Source organism: Rutidosis leptorrhynchoides, chromosome 8 (genome assembly GCF_046630445.1).
Source record: "Rutidosis leptorrhynchoides isolate AG116_Rl617_1_P2 chromosome 8, CSIRO_AGI_Rlap_v1, whole genome shotgun sequence".
Lineage (NCBI taxonomy): Eukaryota > Viridiplantae > Streptophyta > Magnoliopsida > Asterales > Asteraceae > Rutidosis > Rutidosis leptorrhynchoides.
In genome coordinates this window covers 153,454,929-153,469,974 of record NC_092340.1, presented here as the reverse complement: position 1 = coordinate 153,469,974, position 15,046 = coordinate 153,454,929, and the positions used below count along the sequence as shown (strand labels likewise).

At 34.2% G+C, this 15,046-nt stretch overlaps 1 non-coding gene across 1 annotated transcript; it reads right to left on the bottom strand.

Moving 5' to 3' along the window:
- Positions 1 to 12,158: 12,158 nt before the first annotated feature.
- Positions 12,159 to 12,265, bottom strand: LOC139865340 (small nucleolar RNA R71). The gene has a single exon (XR_011764866.1). It is a non-coding gene; the product is annotated as a small nucleolar RNA R71 (small nucleolar RNA).
- Between the last annotated feature and the right edge of the window lie 2,781 nt (positions 12,266 to 15,046).

Genomic DNA, 15,046 nt, shown 5'->3' with positions numbered 1-15,046 from the left:
TAACTTTCTAAAATCACTAGATTTTGTGTTCTTGATGTTTTTAACTTATAAAAGTGTTAATTAGTGTCTATGGCTCAAGTCTAACATGAATATATGATTTATATGCTCGATCTCGTTGTTTTAGTGTAACTAGCATGAACTTGAATTTTGGTGTGTTGTTCTTGAATTTTGGATGATCATATGTTGTTAGATGTTAAAAGTTGATGCTTTAATTGTGTTACTAGCATCACTAGCTTCAATTTGATGTGTAGGTTGCCTTAGAAAACTTCATGAACTTGATTATTGATTTTGGTGAATTTGGGTTAGGGTTTGATGAACTTGAAATGAACTTTTGATGCATTGAATGCCATGGATTATTATTGGTAAGTGTTTAGTTGGATTGTATGCTTGATTACCTTCGAAACGGCATATCATTCATGTAAATTGGTTGCCCGAATCATTGAATTTCGTTTATGAACTTGTATGCGGTTAATGTTAAGCATTAGATGCGGTTTTGGTTGTTGTAATAGGTAGATTGATTGATGAATTGTGTTTAGTTGCATTCTACGTCAAAAGAGCTTTCCAACGATATAAGGTGCGAGTCCTAAGTGTTAGCGGTTTGTGTTTTATGCACAAAAAGGTTTTGGATTGAGACTTGAACATTTGGGACTGGCCAGGTACCAGCACCCGGCCTTTGCCGCGGCGCGGCCATTTCATGTCGCGGCGCGACATATAAGGTGGTCAGGTTCTGACCACCATGTCCAAATTACGAAAAATGTTTGGCATACTACGGACCTCCGATTCACATGAAACTTGTTCTAACATGTTCATATATGATTAAAAACCTCAGAAAAATAGTTCGGAACCCGACCCGAACGTGTTGACTTTCGTTGACTTTGACCGACCAAAGTTCGACTTTTAATCAAACTTAACCAAATATTTGTGCAATCGTTCTAACATGTTTTTATACTTGTACCTTGCATGAAACATGACAATTTGATTCACATGCTATTATGATCGAGTCTTAACGAGCCATAGGACTAATTGAACATCTTTGACCTATCGTGTTTACCGTTATTGATACAAACCTATTGTTTAGGTCAAGACTAGCATTGTTCTTTGCACACGTTTACTTGTTGAAGTACTTTACTACTCGTGCACTCAAGGTGAGATCATAGTCCCACTTTTACTCTTTTTGAACTTATATTGGGATGAGAAAACATAAACGATTCTTTTGAACTAAGTGAACACAAGGACGGGAAAACAAACATTCTACATACGAGTTTAGAACAAAATCCTCAATTCGATTATCATTAGTTACACTTGCCGGGTGTAAGCGAGAACTTATGTTGTATGGATCCATATGGGTTTGACAAACCCTCATTCAAACGGTTCGCTACCGTTTACGAATGAAATATATTTTCGAGAAACAGTGTTTGTTCTAGCACTAAGTGATGGGGTATACAATGGAAGGAATGTTAAGCTTTGATAATTGGGTGCTCGTGAAACAAACTTTTGGAATGTATTACAATTATTTCATTGATGCAAATCTTGTGGTTCACTTGTACTTACTTACTTAAACCTATGATTTCACCAACGTTTTCGTTGACAGATTTCTATATTTTTCTCAGGTCTTTGAACGATACATGATACATGCTTCCGCTCATTATTTGATACTTGCATTGGATGTCGAGTATATGTGCATTTCATGGAGCGTCTTTTGACTTTACTTTAAACCGTGTCGCCTAGATTTCATTCGTATTATAACGTTATAACTTAACTATTGGTTGAACAATTCTTGTAAACTTTGGGAACAATCTTTATTTTGAAATGAAGGCGACATATTTTGGTCAAACTTTGTCTTAAAGACTTATGACCACGTAACGGGACCTAAGTAGACGGCGCCGTCAAACATGATTTGGTCGGGTCGCTACAATAGTATCATTGCCACTAGAAGTCTTGGGCAATTTAGTAATAAAGTCCATAGCGATACATTCCCACTTCCACTGCGGAATATCGGGTTGTGTCAACAGACCAGAAGGCTTTTGATGTTCAGCCTTGACTTTCAAACAAGTGAGACACTTACTAACATAAGTAGCAATGTCGACTTTCATATTAGGCCACCAGTAGAATTCCTTCACATCGTGGTACATCTTACTGGAACCCGGATGAATAGAATACCTAGTCTTATGCGCTTCATCCAAGACTAGTTCACGGAGATTACCGAAGCGAGGAACCCAAATTCTGTTGCCAAAGTACCGTGTACCATTAGCTTTCACTTGGAGTTGGTTCTCGAAACCGATAGGTCCTTCACCTTCGATAAGTGTTGGTTTAATAGCTTCCAGTTGAGCTTCGCAGATTCGTGATATAAGATTTGATTTGATTTTCAGGTTTAAGGCACGAACATGTTTAACATCGTCTTTTCGACTAAGGGCATCAGCAACTACGTTTGCCTTGCCAGGATGATATTCCATCTTACAGTCATAATCGTTCAATAACTCGAGCATTCTGCATTGCCTCATATTCAGCTGTTTTTGATCAAAGATGTGTCGAAGACTTTTATGGTCAGTGTACACCGTAAACTGGGTACCATATAGATAATGTCTCCATATCTTTAATGCAAATACCACGGCACCTAACTCAAGGTCGTGTGTAGTATAGTTCTCCTCGTGTTTCTTCAACTGTCTAGATGTGTAGGCAATAACCTTTTCACGTTGCATTAAAACACAACCAAAGCCTTGCTTTGAGGCATCGCAGTAAACAACAAAATCGTCAGTACCTTCAGGTAAAGATAGAATCGGGGCTGTGGTCAACTTCTCTTTCAGAATCTTGAAAGCAGATTCCTGTTCTTCGGACCACTCAAACTTTTTCCCTTTTTGAGTTAGCTTCGTAAGAGGTTTGGAAATAAGGGAAAAATCCTTTATGAATCTCCGATAATAACCGGCAAGTCCCAAAAATTGACGAATATGCTTCGCAGTCTTTGGTATCTCCCAGTTCTGGATAGCGGTAATCTTAGCTGGATCGACATGTATTCCATTACTATCAACAACGTGTCCGAGGAATTGTACGGTTTTGAGCCAAAACTCGCACTTAGAAAACTTAGCGTAGAGTTTTTCCTTTCGTAAGAGTTCAAGAATCACGCGCAGATGTTGCTCATGTTCCTTCTCACTCTTGGAGTAGATCAAAATGTCATCAATGAAAACAATGACGAATTTATCGAGATAAGGTTTGCAGACACGGTTCATGAGATCCATGAAAACGGCAGGAGCATTGGTCAAACCAAAAGGCATGACACAGAATTCATAGTGCCCATAACGAGTGCGAAAAGCAGTCTTAGGAATATCAGATTCCTTGACTCTAAGTTGGTGATATCCGGACCTCAAATCAATCTTTGAATAAACACTTGACCCTTGAAGTTGGTCGAATAGATCATCAATACGTGGCAACGGATAACGGTTCTTGATAGTAAGCTTGTTAAGTTCGCGGTAATCAATGCACATCCTTAACGTACCATCCTTCTTTTTAACAAATAGAATAGGAGCTCCCCGTGGGGACGAGCTTGGACGAATGAAACCTTTATCCAATAGTTCTTGGAGCTGGTTGGAAAGTTCCTTCATTTCGGAAGGTGCTAAACGGTATGGTGCTTTAGCAATAGGAGCAGCACCGGGAGCTAAATCAATTTGAAATTCAACTTGTCGAGGAGGTGGAAGACCAGGAAGATCTTCGGGAAACACATCGGGATAGTCTCTAACCACTGGTACATCTTCAATACGCTTCTCTTCCAATTCGATCAGCTTAATGTGGGCTAGAATGGCTGGATAACCTTTCATAAGGTATTTGTGGGTTTTGATATAGGAGATGATATTGAGATTGGAACCACTCTTTTCACCTTGGATGATGAGAGTATCTCCATTCCCCAATGGAACATTAACAGTTTTATCGTAACACATGATAGCAGCATGTAATGGACGTAACCAATCCATACCAACTACGACGTCAAAACTTTCGAGTTTGACCGGCAAAAGGTCTATCTTAAATTCTTTATCGGCTAAGATTAGGTTGCAGTTTTTATAGATTTTATTGACTTGCATGACCTTTCCATTGGCTACTTCTACTAATCTTTTAGTTTCTAAGGGTTGAGGCTTTTCAGCAAATAGGGTACAAAAATCACTAGACACGTAACTTCTGTCGGCACCAGTATCGAATAAAATAGTTGCATAGAAATTATTGACAAGATACGTACCCGTGATAACTTCATCTTCATCTCGGGCTTCAGCTACAGTAATAACAAACGCATGACCCTTCGCAGCAGTAGCATTAGCTCCAGTAGCGGGATTATCTTTCTTCTTAGGACAATTCGGACTAATGTGTCCCTTCTCTCCACAAGTATAGCATGTAGGAGGAGCTTTGGCCGGAACAATAGCCTTATCCTTCGGAGGAGTCTTACACGTCTTAGCAATGTGTCCCACTTTCTTACACAACGCACAAACCGCAGTACACTTCCCCGGGTGATGCCTCTCACAACGAATACAGAAAGGATAAGTACCCTTATAATTTGACCTTGTACCATCGACAGGCTTCTTATTATCATTCTGAGCTGAACCTTGAGATGGCTCAAACTTCCTCTTACCATCATTACCCTTGGTTTCAACTTTCTTATTGGTCGACGCCCTTCTTCTCTTGGCCAACGTGAGATTTTGTGCCATGAGAATCACAGCATCCAAAGTAACCTTCTCAGCAGCAATAACATTCCCTTGAACATCCTCGGGAAGACCTTCAATATACCGCTCAATTCTTCTAGCTTCAGTAGGAAACATTTCAGGACATAGAGTAGAAAGCTCCAGATAACGATTGGTATAGTTCTCAATGTCAGTACCCTTGACCTTGAGTTCCCAGAACTCAGCTTCAAGTTTCTGAACTTGACTTCGAGGACCGAATTTGTTGACCATCATGCTTTTGAGTTCATCCCATGGAATTGCATTAGCATTATCAATTCCTACGGACTTGGCATGAGCAGTCCACCAAGTTAAAGCATTGCCACCCAATGAGCTAGTGGCATACTTTACTCGATCGTTATCACCACAGTTGCAAATATGAAAAATTGATTCCATCTTCTCGAACCAACGGACTAGTTCGAAAGCTTCTTCAGTCCCCTTAAATGCAGGAGGATGACAGTTTGAAAAATCCTTGTAGGAACAAGGTTTCGGTTGAGTATTAGCATGATTAGCTTGGGCGTTGCCTTGGGCGGCAGTGAGTAACTGTTGGAATTGCTCAGTAGTTAACACAACATTGTTTACGGTAGGTGCAGCTGAACGAACCATGATGTTACTACATAAAAGTGAACATAAGTCGGATAAGTTAACAAATTTGAGCAATTACAAGTAGGAATAAGATAAAGTATTAATATCACATGATATAAATAAAACACTTTATTTTATTAAGGAACTAGGCATTAAATAAGCCTTTTAATATATGATTCGGAAATAGAAATAGTTTTAAGGCATAGCCTTTACATAGATGTAAAATAGAAAGATAACTAAAGAATATTAAGATTCATATTCCTTCTTCTCGTCCTCAACCTTCTTCGTAAACTTCTCAACTTTCTCATTCTTCGCCTTTTGTTTCTCATGCAGGAACTCGAGATTATCATAAAGGTTAGAAACTTCATTGTTGATTACATGGTACTTGTGGTCCCTTATAGAAAGTTGATTATTCACGCGGTTTTCCTCCATCTTCAATCTAAGGTCAACATCTTCTCTTAGGTAGGAGAGAGATTGCTTCCCCCATCGGGTATTTCTATCACCTTCATACTTCACCAACTTTATCTCTTTCTTTAGTTCAGCATTTTCCTCCATGAGCTTCTTGATCGCTAGGTCTTTTTCCTTCATTTGAAAATCGATCCTTGCAATATGGCGAATTAGGTCATCGGTAGTTTTTCGCAGATTCATGAGCTCGTACTTGGCATCAACTTCACCGTAGAAAGGAGATCGGGATCTTTTCTTTGACGGCCCAGTTTCTTCAAGACATTTCCTATTGTCTTTATTCCTCGGGGTTGGATAGTATTCAGGAGACCCATGTAACTTTAGAGTAGTATTTGGGCTATAATTTGGTGAGGGAGGACCACCAAAGTCATAAGGTGGACTTTGGACTGGTCTTTCTGTGGAAGACCTTTCAGTATCTTTTTCGGTTGGCTTGAAAAGATTCATTTTGGTCGTTTGATGATAATTAGACATCCTAACATTAGGAAGGATATTTTGATTAGAATCTTTAAATCAAGTTTATTAAAGCATAATCGTTAAGATTATGGGGCAATCCTAAGTGCTTTAATTCTAAGGCAGGAAAGGTTATAGTTTCCTAGATTGCTAAGGCACCCTAGCTAACAAGTAAAGCACACATAAAAATGCAATCTTGGTTCTCTATAACAGCCTGGTTATGCTCTGATACCAATCTGTAACGTCCTCCCAATAGGGTCTGGAAGGAACGTCACTAATATCAAAACATACCAACATATTATAATAAACGAGAACAATACTAAATGATGAATTTTACTTTATTGAGTACGCAGCGGAAAATGAAATGTCGTTACAATGACAGGAATAACAATAACGTAAATGTTCACATGCAGAAGTAATAAATGCGATATCTCTTGATCCTATGTCCAAGTAGCATTACATAAGCGGTAAGTATAAGAGCTTGAATCAAACAGCACCTGAGACAAAACATGCTAAAGTATCAACCAAAAAGGTTGAGTGAAGTTCATAGGTTTAACAAAAAGTTTGTCGTTGTTTTAGACCACAAGATTTAGTTTGTAAAGTTGATCTCCCGCAGGATCAAAAAGTTATGCCAATGCGTGATATTTAGACCAAACGTTCAAGTTTTACCCCATGACAAGTTGTGTATGTCCTTGTCGGTTTAATTTCATTATTAAGTAATACAATGACTTGGTCAAATGTATCGGGGACGTTATTCCCGATAGGCCTATCCCCAATAATTAAGAATGCCACAGCAATTAAAAATATCACTGTAGGGACTTAGTCGGACATAGCCGGGTATAGCATAGTTTAACAGTTTGGTACTTGTGTCTAAAGTGTAAAAAGTAAAAACAGCATGTGTCTCACCCCAAGTAAAAGTAAGTAAGTTTGCTAGCAATAAAGAGGGGCTATAAATTCACCTTAGTAAGTAGAGAGAGAGTTATTCCTCGGAATAAAGAGTTGAGCGAGTGAGCAGGAAAGTCAACCTATTGACATTTAAGAGTAGTTAAGTGTTTTGCCCATGTTTAAGTTTAAGTATATGTTTGTTTTACTAAGTTTCTATTCCTAGTAAGTTACTATTTTTATAAAGTTTCCATTTTTAGAAAGTTTCTTATTTTACTAAGTTTCTATGAGTAGAGAGTTTCTACTTTTATCAGTGTTTTCCATTTTAGGATACTTGCCGTATTAGATAAGCTTCCAATCACCCCTTTCCCTTCGAATGGCTAATTTAGATCTAGGGGCTTGAGCCATAGGACCCTTTAAATCGTAAATCCAAACCCTCTGCCTAGAATCTCATAGAAACCATTCGTCAAGAAAGTTCGAAGATCTATACATCTCTAATACATATCCCAAAATGTTTTTATGTTACAATATAAGTAGTAGGTTATAGGTGCTAGTAATAGTAATAGTGTATACATGTTATTTATTTTATTTTTAATTGCATATAATTTATAACATTATTTACATGTTTCTGTAAAAATAATAACCGAAGTAAAAAGTAAAAAGTAAAAAGTAAAAAAAATAAAAAGTAAGAAAAGAATACTTACTAGTAGTAATTCTTCAAAGAGAGAATGAGAGAAATTTTGGTGTGAGTTTGAATGAGAAATGAGGGGTATTTATACTTGAAAAAATTAGGTAAAAAGAATAAAATAATTAAAAGAAAAAGAAATATTTTAATTCTTAATGGAATTTTAAAATTAAAAAGTATTAAATGTTAGGTCATGGGATAATGCATAAAATAAAATAATAAAAGTAGTTTTTCCATTACAATTTTTAATTAAAAAGTAATTTATTTATTTATTTATTTTTTTTTTCATTTATTTTAAGGATTTTTTTATATAAATAAACAAATTGATTTAATGCTTTTCCAAGAATATTTGTCAATAATATTTTATTTTATTTTTTTTATTTAATTAATAAATACAAATTTTACATAAAAATAATTAATAATTCGGTATTTTGTATTTTTAATAATAATTATGATTTTAATTATTAAACTATAGTTTTAGTAAGTTTGTAAATATTATTACATTTATATATAATTGGATTTATTATATAGTTAAATATATAAAATATTAACTAAATAATAAAAGTGATACAAAGTTTATATACTTAGTTAAATTATGTCAAATTATATAAATTAATAATATATTATTTATTTAAGCGTACATTGTTGACTAAAAATTACTATTCGGTCAATATTTAATTGTATATAACAACCCTTAATACATATAGTCAGACATATAACCCTAGGGTTAATTCAGTAAATTTAGAAGTCGAAAAGTGAGGGTTGTTACAGCATTATCCCTCAAGAAAGACAAGATTTTAGTTGCAATTGTTCTATTTACAAGTGATATTCGTTTAAATAATAAAAGGTGAAGACAAAAGGCAGATTCGACGATTTAAAGACGCAAACGACCAAAAAGCTAAAAAGTACAAAGTATAATTCAAGTGGTTCAATATATTGATGAGAAACGTCTAAAAATTACAAACGTACAAGCCGCAAAACGCAAAGTACAAGATATTAAATTATACGAAAAGGCGTTCGAAAATCCAAAACCGAGACATGAACCAACATTCAACGCTCGACGCAACGGAGCTGAAAGTACAAGTCAACTATGCACAAGAATATAATATAATATTTAAATAATTCATAATAAGAATAATAATAAATAATAAAAAGTTGTTAATTAAGCATAGTTAAGGGGTCATAAGTGAAAATTTTAAATCAACATTTGCCTATAAAACGAGACTACAGAGAATGAAGAAAGACACACCTTTTTCCAATCTTCTTTCTCTATATATGTAATTTATATATTTATATATATTTATAATTATAATTTTAATTTAAGTTTAATAATAATTGAGTTATTGTAAGAAATGTTTTACGGGTTTTAAAGTCGGAACTCTGTCCGTGTAACGCTACGCGATTATTCACCACTGTAAGCTATGTTCTTCCTTTTTAAATTAATGTCTCGTAACTAAGTTATTATTATGCTTATTTGAGCTGAAGTAATCATGATGTTGGACTAAATATTAAAGATTGGGTTATTGGATTTTGTACTATAATTAGGGTATGGACAAAAGACCGACACTTGTGAACATTGGACCATGGACCATTAATAGATGAGGGGTATTGTCTAATCGAATGACAACTCTTTGGAGTCTGTCGAACCCATCTTCAAATTAGTTAATCTAATAATTATTAAATGATTATGCATGTCCTATTTAGTGACGTTTATACGACATCTTTTACAATCATTTAATTAATCAATTGGGTTGGGTGATTTATTATTCATTCTGGCCAAGTGGGTAAATTAATAATCATGGACTAATTAAAACAGTGGTGGATTACATACAAGGGTAATTGGTGTAATTGTTAACAAAGTATTAAGACCTTGGATTACACACAGTCGATAACCTGGTGTAATTATTAACAAAGTATTAAGACCTTGTTACAGTTCGAATCCCCAATTAGTTGAAATATTTGACTTCGGGTATAAGGTTAATTTGACGATCATTTTATAATTATGACCGATGAACTATTATGGGCAAAAACCAGATAGGTATCAAATAAATCCAGGACAAAGGACAATTAACCCAGCATAATAAATTAAAATCAAAACGTCAAACATCATGATTACGGAAGTTTAAATAAGCATAATTCTTTTATTGTATTTCTCATCGTACTTTCATTTACTCGCAATTTTATTTATTGTCATTTTAATATTGTTATTTATTTTACGCACTTTAATTATCGTCATTTATCTGTACGCTTAAAATATAAAATCGACAAACCGGTCATTAAACGGTAAATCCCCCCAAAGTTACCTATAATTACTATATCTAGTTTAACTACTTAATTAACTAATTTGACCTAGTAAGACACCCAATAATAGTGTCCACGGATCGACCTCCCGGACTTTACCTTAGCTATATTATTACACGATAGGTATACTTGCCTTTTGTGTTTTAGTTTAATTTAGGTGATTTCCTGTAGTAAATAAATATAAAACTGATAGCCGTTTCATACACACCCTCTACAACACATCAAGTTTTTGGCGCCGTTGCCGGGGACACTTTTTGTGTCTTCACGGGGTATTTAAGTTTTTTTTTTTTTTAGTTTTTGATTAATTAAAGATATATTAATTTAAATATAATAATTTAATAAATATAATAATATAATAATATTGAAATAAAATATAATAATATAATAATATTGAAATAAAATATAATAATATAATAATAATTTTGAATCAAATTTGAATCGTAAAGTTTTAAAAAGTCGTATTTATTAAATACTTCAGGGGTATATTATGTAACTTATAATTAATAATTTCTATCATGTCACTTTCATGTGAATAGTAAATTAATTAATTTCGTTTCATTTACTATTCATGAATAGTAAATGAGTTAAAAAAGTTATTTTAAAAAAAAATTATTAATTTCGTAAAAAAAAAAAAAATATTTAAAATCCTTAAAAAAGAAATATTAAAATCGTTAAAAAAAATTAAAAAAATATAAAAAAAAAAATTTTTAAAAAAAAAAATTAAAAAAGTATATATATATATATATATATATATATATATATATATATATATATATATATATATATATATTTTAAGATTTTGTCTATAAAATTAAAAAAATATATATATTTATTTTAAGTTTTATTACCTTTAGATTTTTAGACTCTAGTTACAACTTTTAGTATTAAGTTTAGTTTTGCCATAATTATTTTTATACTTTTAGATTTTTAGGCTTTGCCGTAAAATCCCTTAAGTGCTTTTTCTTTATACTAAGATTTAGGTGGCTTAAAATTTTGCGACGCCGTGTTAAAATTTTAGTATCATTTTAAGTAATTGCCATTTTTCGTTTAGAATCCCTTTTAAGTTTCGACGCGCTACTTTCTTATTTTTATTTTTCGACCTTTTATTTTTTCGATGTTTTTCGACGCAATCTTTTTCTTTCTTATTTCTCGACGCTCTAGTTTTTAGGTCATAGAATTTTCTATTTCTTCTCTAAAATTTCAAACGAAAAATTATTTTAAGCGATTAAATTGATAGACATCCAAATTTTCTGCTTCGTAGTAATAGTTAGATTTGTTAGTGGCTGAGTTGTGAGCTTCCGATTTAAAGAGTTCTGGCTCCCTGCTGCATCTATTGGCTATTCGAAACGTGGGCAAAAGCAGAAAAGTCTATTAATTTGATAACTTATATAATTTTTATCTTTTATAACTAATAGGATATTCAGTGAATGCACCGAGCAAAACGTTCACCACCTTTCATACGTTCACCACCTGTAACTCGATCAAGGCATCTAGCCAATATTGTTGCCGTTGATTTTTCTTTAGAATCATCATCTAGTCGAACAAGTTCTCCAACTCAAATTTCCGATAATTCATTTTTTGAACCCGACTTCACAACTAAGAATCCGGAGGATATTCAAGGACAATTCCAAGATCCTGAACCACTAATCATTCCTCCTGAACCACAAATAGTTAAATTAGAATCTTCTAGTGATTTGGATTCAACAAATTCAATTATGGAAGTAACGGAACCTCAAAGTATGGAAGACCGAATGAGAGCCACACGCACGGGCCAAGGTCACGTCATTAATCAGCCAGATGTTAGAGCATCAGATTTTGAAATCAAAGGACAAATCCTACACATGATCACCAATCAGTGCCAATTTGGTGGTACAACAAAAGAAGATCCAAACGAACATCTTCGAACTTTTAATAGGATTTGTAATCTATTTAAAATTCGAGAAGTTGAGGATGAAACTATTTATCTTATGTTGTTCCCATGGACTTTAAAAGGAGAAGCCAAAGATTGGTTAGAATCGTTACCTGAAGGAACGATTGACTCATGGGATATTTTAGTTGAGAAATTTCTTGAAAGATTCTTTCCGGCATCTAAAGCCGTGAGACTTCAAGGAGAAATTGCCACGTTCGTGCAAAAGCCAAATGAAACGTTATATGAGGCATGGACAAGATTCGGAAGGATGTTGAGAGGATGTCCTCAACACGGTTTAGATACTTTTCAAATAGTGCAAATTTTCTATAAAGGCGTCGACATCGCCACACGAAAAGACATCGATATAGCAGCTGGTGGTTCCATTATGAAGAAAACCGCAACTGACGCTTACAAAATTATTGATAACACTGCTTCCCACTCACATGAGTGGCATCAAGAAAAAGATATCGTTAGATCATCTAAAGCAGCTAGAGCCGATTCTAGCCATAACTTTGATTCTGTTTTCGCAAAAATAGATGCTTTCGAGAGACGAATGGAAAAGATGACTAAAGATATTCACGTAATACGAATCAGTTGTGAGCAATGCGGTGGACCACACTTAACGAAAGATTGTAATGTTGAGCAAACGATGGAACAATGAGAGAATGTTTCCTACATAAACCAAAGGCCGGGAAATAATTATCAAAATAATTATCAACTGCCAAGGCCAAACTTTAATCGAAATCAAAACATTCTTTACAATCCAAATGGACCCAATAATAACTCATACAACCAACAAGGTCCGAATAACCAACCAACTCAAAACAACACTTTCAGTCAACAAAGACCTGGCTTGTATAAACCACCATAACAAACCGAAGAGAAAAAGTCAAATCTGGAAGAAGTGGTATTTAAGCTAGTTGAATCTCAAACACAGTTTATTGAAACTCAAACCCAAACGAATTAGAGGTTTGATCAGTCATTTAGAACTCAACAAGCTTCCATTTTGAATCTAGAAAAACAAGTAGGTACTCTTGTTAGATTGATGAGTGAAAGGGAACAAGGAAAGCTACCGAGTAATAATGAAGTAAATCCTCGGAATGAAAATGTTAACATGGTATCAACAAATTCTGAAAAACCAACACCAGAAGATGGGAAAGTTTTAGATGTGAGTAACAATGAAGAAGTTACAACACTACCACCACCCGAGTATGTAAAGCCAGTGGTGGCACCATACAAAGCACCCATCCCGTTTCCAAGAAAAGGAGTTGAGTATGAGCAAGTGATAGGTAATAAAGTTTGTGATACCTTTGGAAAAAAGAAGAAGAAGAAGAATAAGAAAGTGCAAGAAACAAAAACCGTAGAAGTAAACCCGGTGAAGACAGTTCCACCAAAACCTCCACCTAGGGTAGGTGATCCGGGTGAATTTATTATTCCTTGTCTACTAAGTGACTGTGTCATGTATGATGCACTAGCAGATTTAGGTGCAAGTGTGAGTGTTATGCCTCTTTCATTATATAAGAGATTAGGAGTAGGTGAGTTAAGTCCAACGGATATGAGTGTTCGACTCCTTGATCAAACCATTAAGCACCCAGTTGGAATTGCTGACAACCTACCCGTTCAAGTAGGTAATTTAACCTTTCTAGTCGAATTCATTATCATTGACAAAGAAGAGGACCCAAACATTCCTCTAATTTTAGGTCGACCATTCTTAGCATCCACCGGGGCGTTATTTGATGTAAGAAAGGGTAGAATGACACTTAGTAATGATGAGAAATCGATCGCCTTTATGATTCGAAATTCTAAATCTCCACCAACCAAAACCGTTGAACCAGCAAAAATGATTGGTAAGAACCATGTTGTTTTACCAACTCCAATGGTAGTGCTCAACAATAATAAAACGCCTAAGTGTGGGGAAAATGAAGTAACACCTAATGATGACCTGATAACAAAGAACCCCGTTGTTGATACGAAATTAAATGATCCCGTTATTAATAGTTCAATGAAGAAACTTATTAAACGAATTCGCGATGCTAGAACCAAGGGGAACTTTAAGTTATGTAACCGGTTAGTATCCAATCTGTCGCCTAAAGAAAAGGCGAAATTAGTTGAATTTGTGGATATTACACAAGAATTCGACCAATGGCTTAAAGCTAAAGTCACAGATATGCAAGTTGATTATGGTCCAAGAAAAATTGACGATGAAGTTAATCACAATTCTGACACCACAGCTACCTAAGTGTGGGGAGATTCAAAATGTTCTAAAAAGAAAATGCTGTCTAGAGTTAGTTGTTTTGTTCTCGTGTAGTTCCGAGAGTGGAATCCGATTGGTCTTTTCCACTAGCAGACACTAAAGAACTAGTTTTCTCCCCCCATTCTGATTTTTTTTTTGTTTTGTAGGTTTTATATGAAATTAATATGCTTTTTAAATTTAAGTTTTGTGTGATTTTAAAAACAAAAATTTACTTTATTTAATTAAGTTTAAAAAAAATGATTTCTAAAATTCGTCGTGAGTTAAACACTAGGTCATTGAACCGAAATTGCTTTACCCGAGGGCGGGACGACAAATTTTGTTATCATTATTTTTAATTTTATTGATTTAAAGTATGCCAAAAAAAATATTAGATTTTATAAATTTTTGAAAGTGGGGTAATATACCAAACTTCAAAAATATGTATATATGTTTGTAGTTTATCTTATGTACAAAACAGGGTAAAACAACACACTTTCAAAGACTGTCATTAAGTTCAGCAAAAGCTACTAATTTTGACGACAAGACGCAAAATATCAAATGTGAAATAACAACAATATGTTTGCAAACTCGGTAATTTTAATCATTTTTCTACACTAATCACCCTCATGAATTTAAATTTTTACTGATTTCTTGCAAATGAGGGCATTGCAAGATCTCAAGTGTGGGGAAGGGTTATAAATTCTCTCGGGTTTACACTTGGTTTAATTGCCCAATTTTGTGAAAATTTGAAAAATTTTCAACTAAATGAATTCAAAATCATGTTTATACATATTTATGAACGATAAAACTAGGTGATACTACCGAAATTATTGTTACCTTGGAAA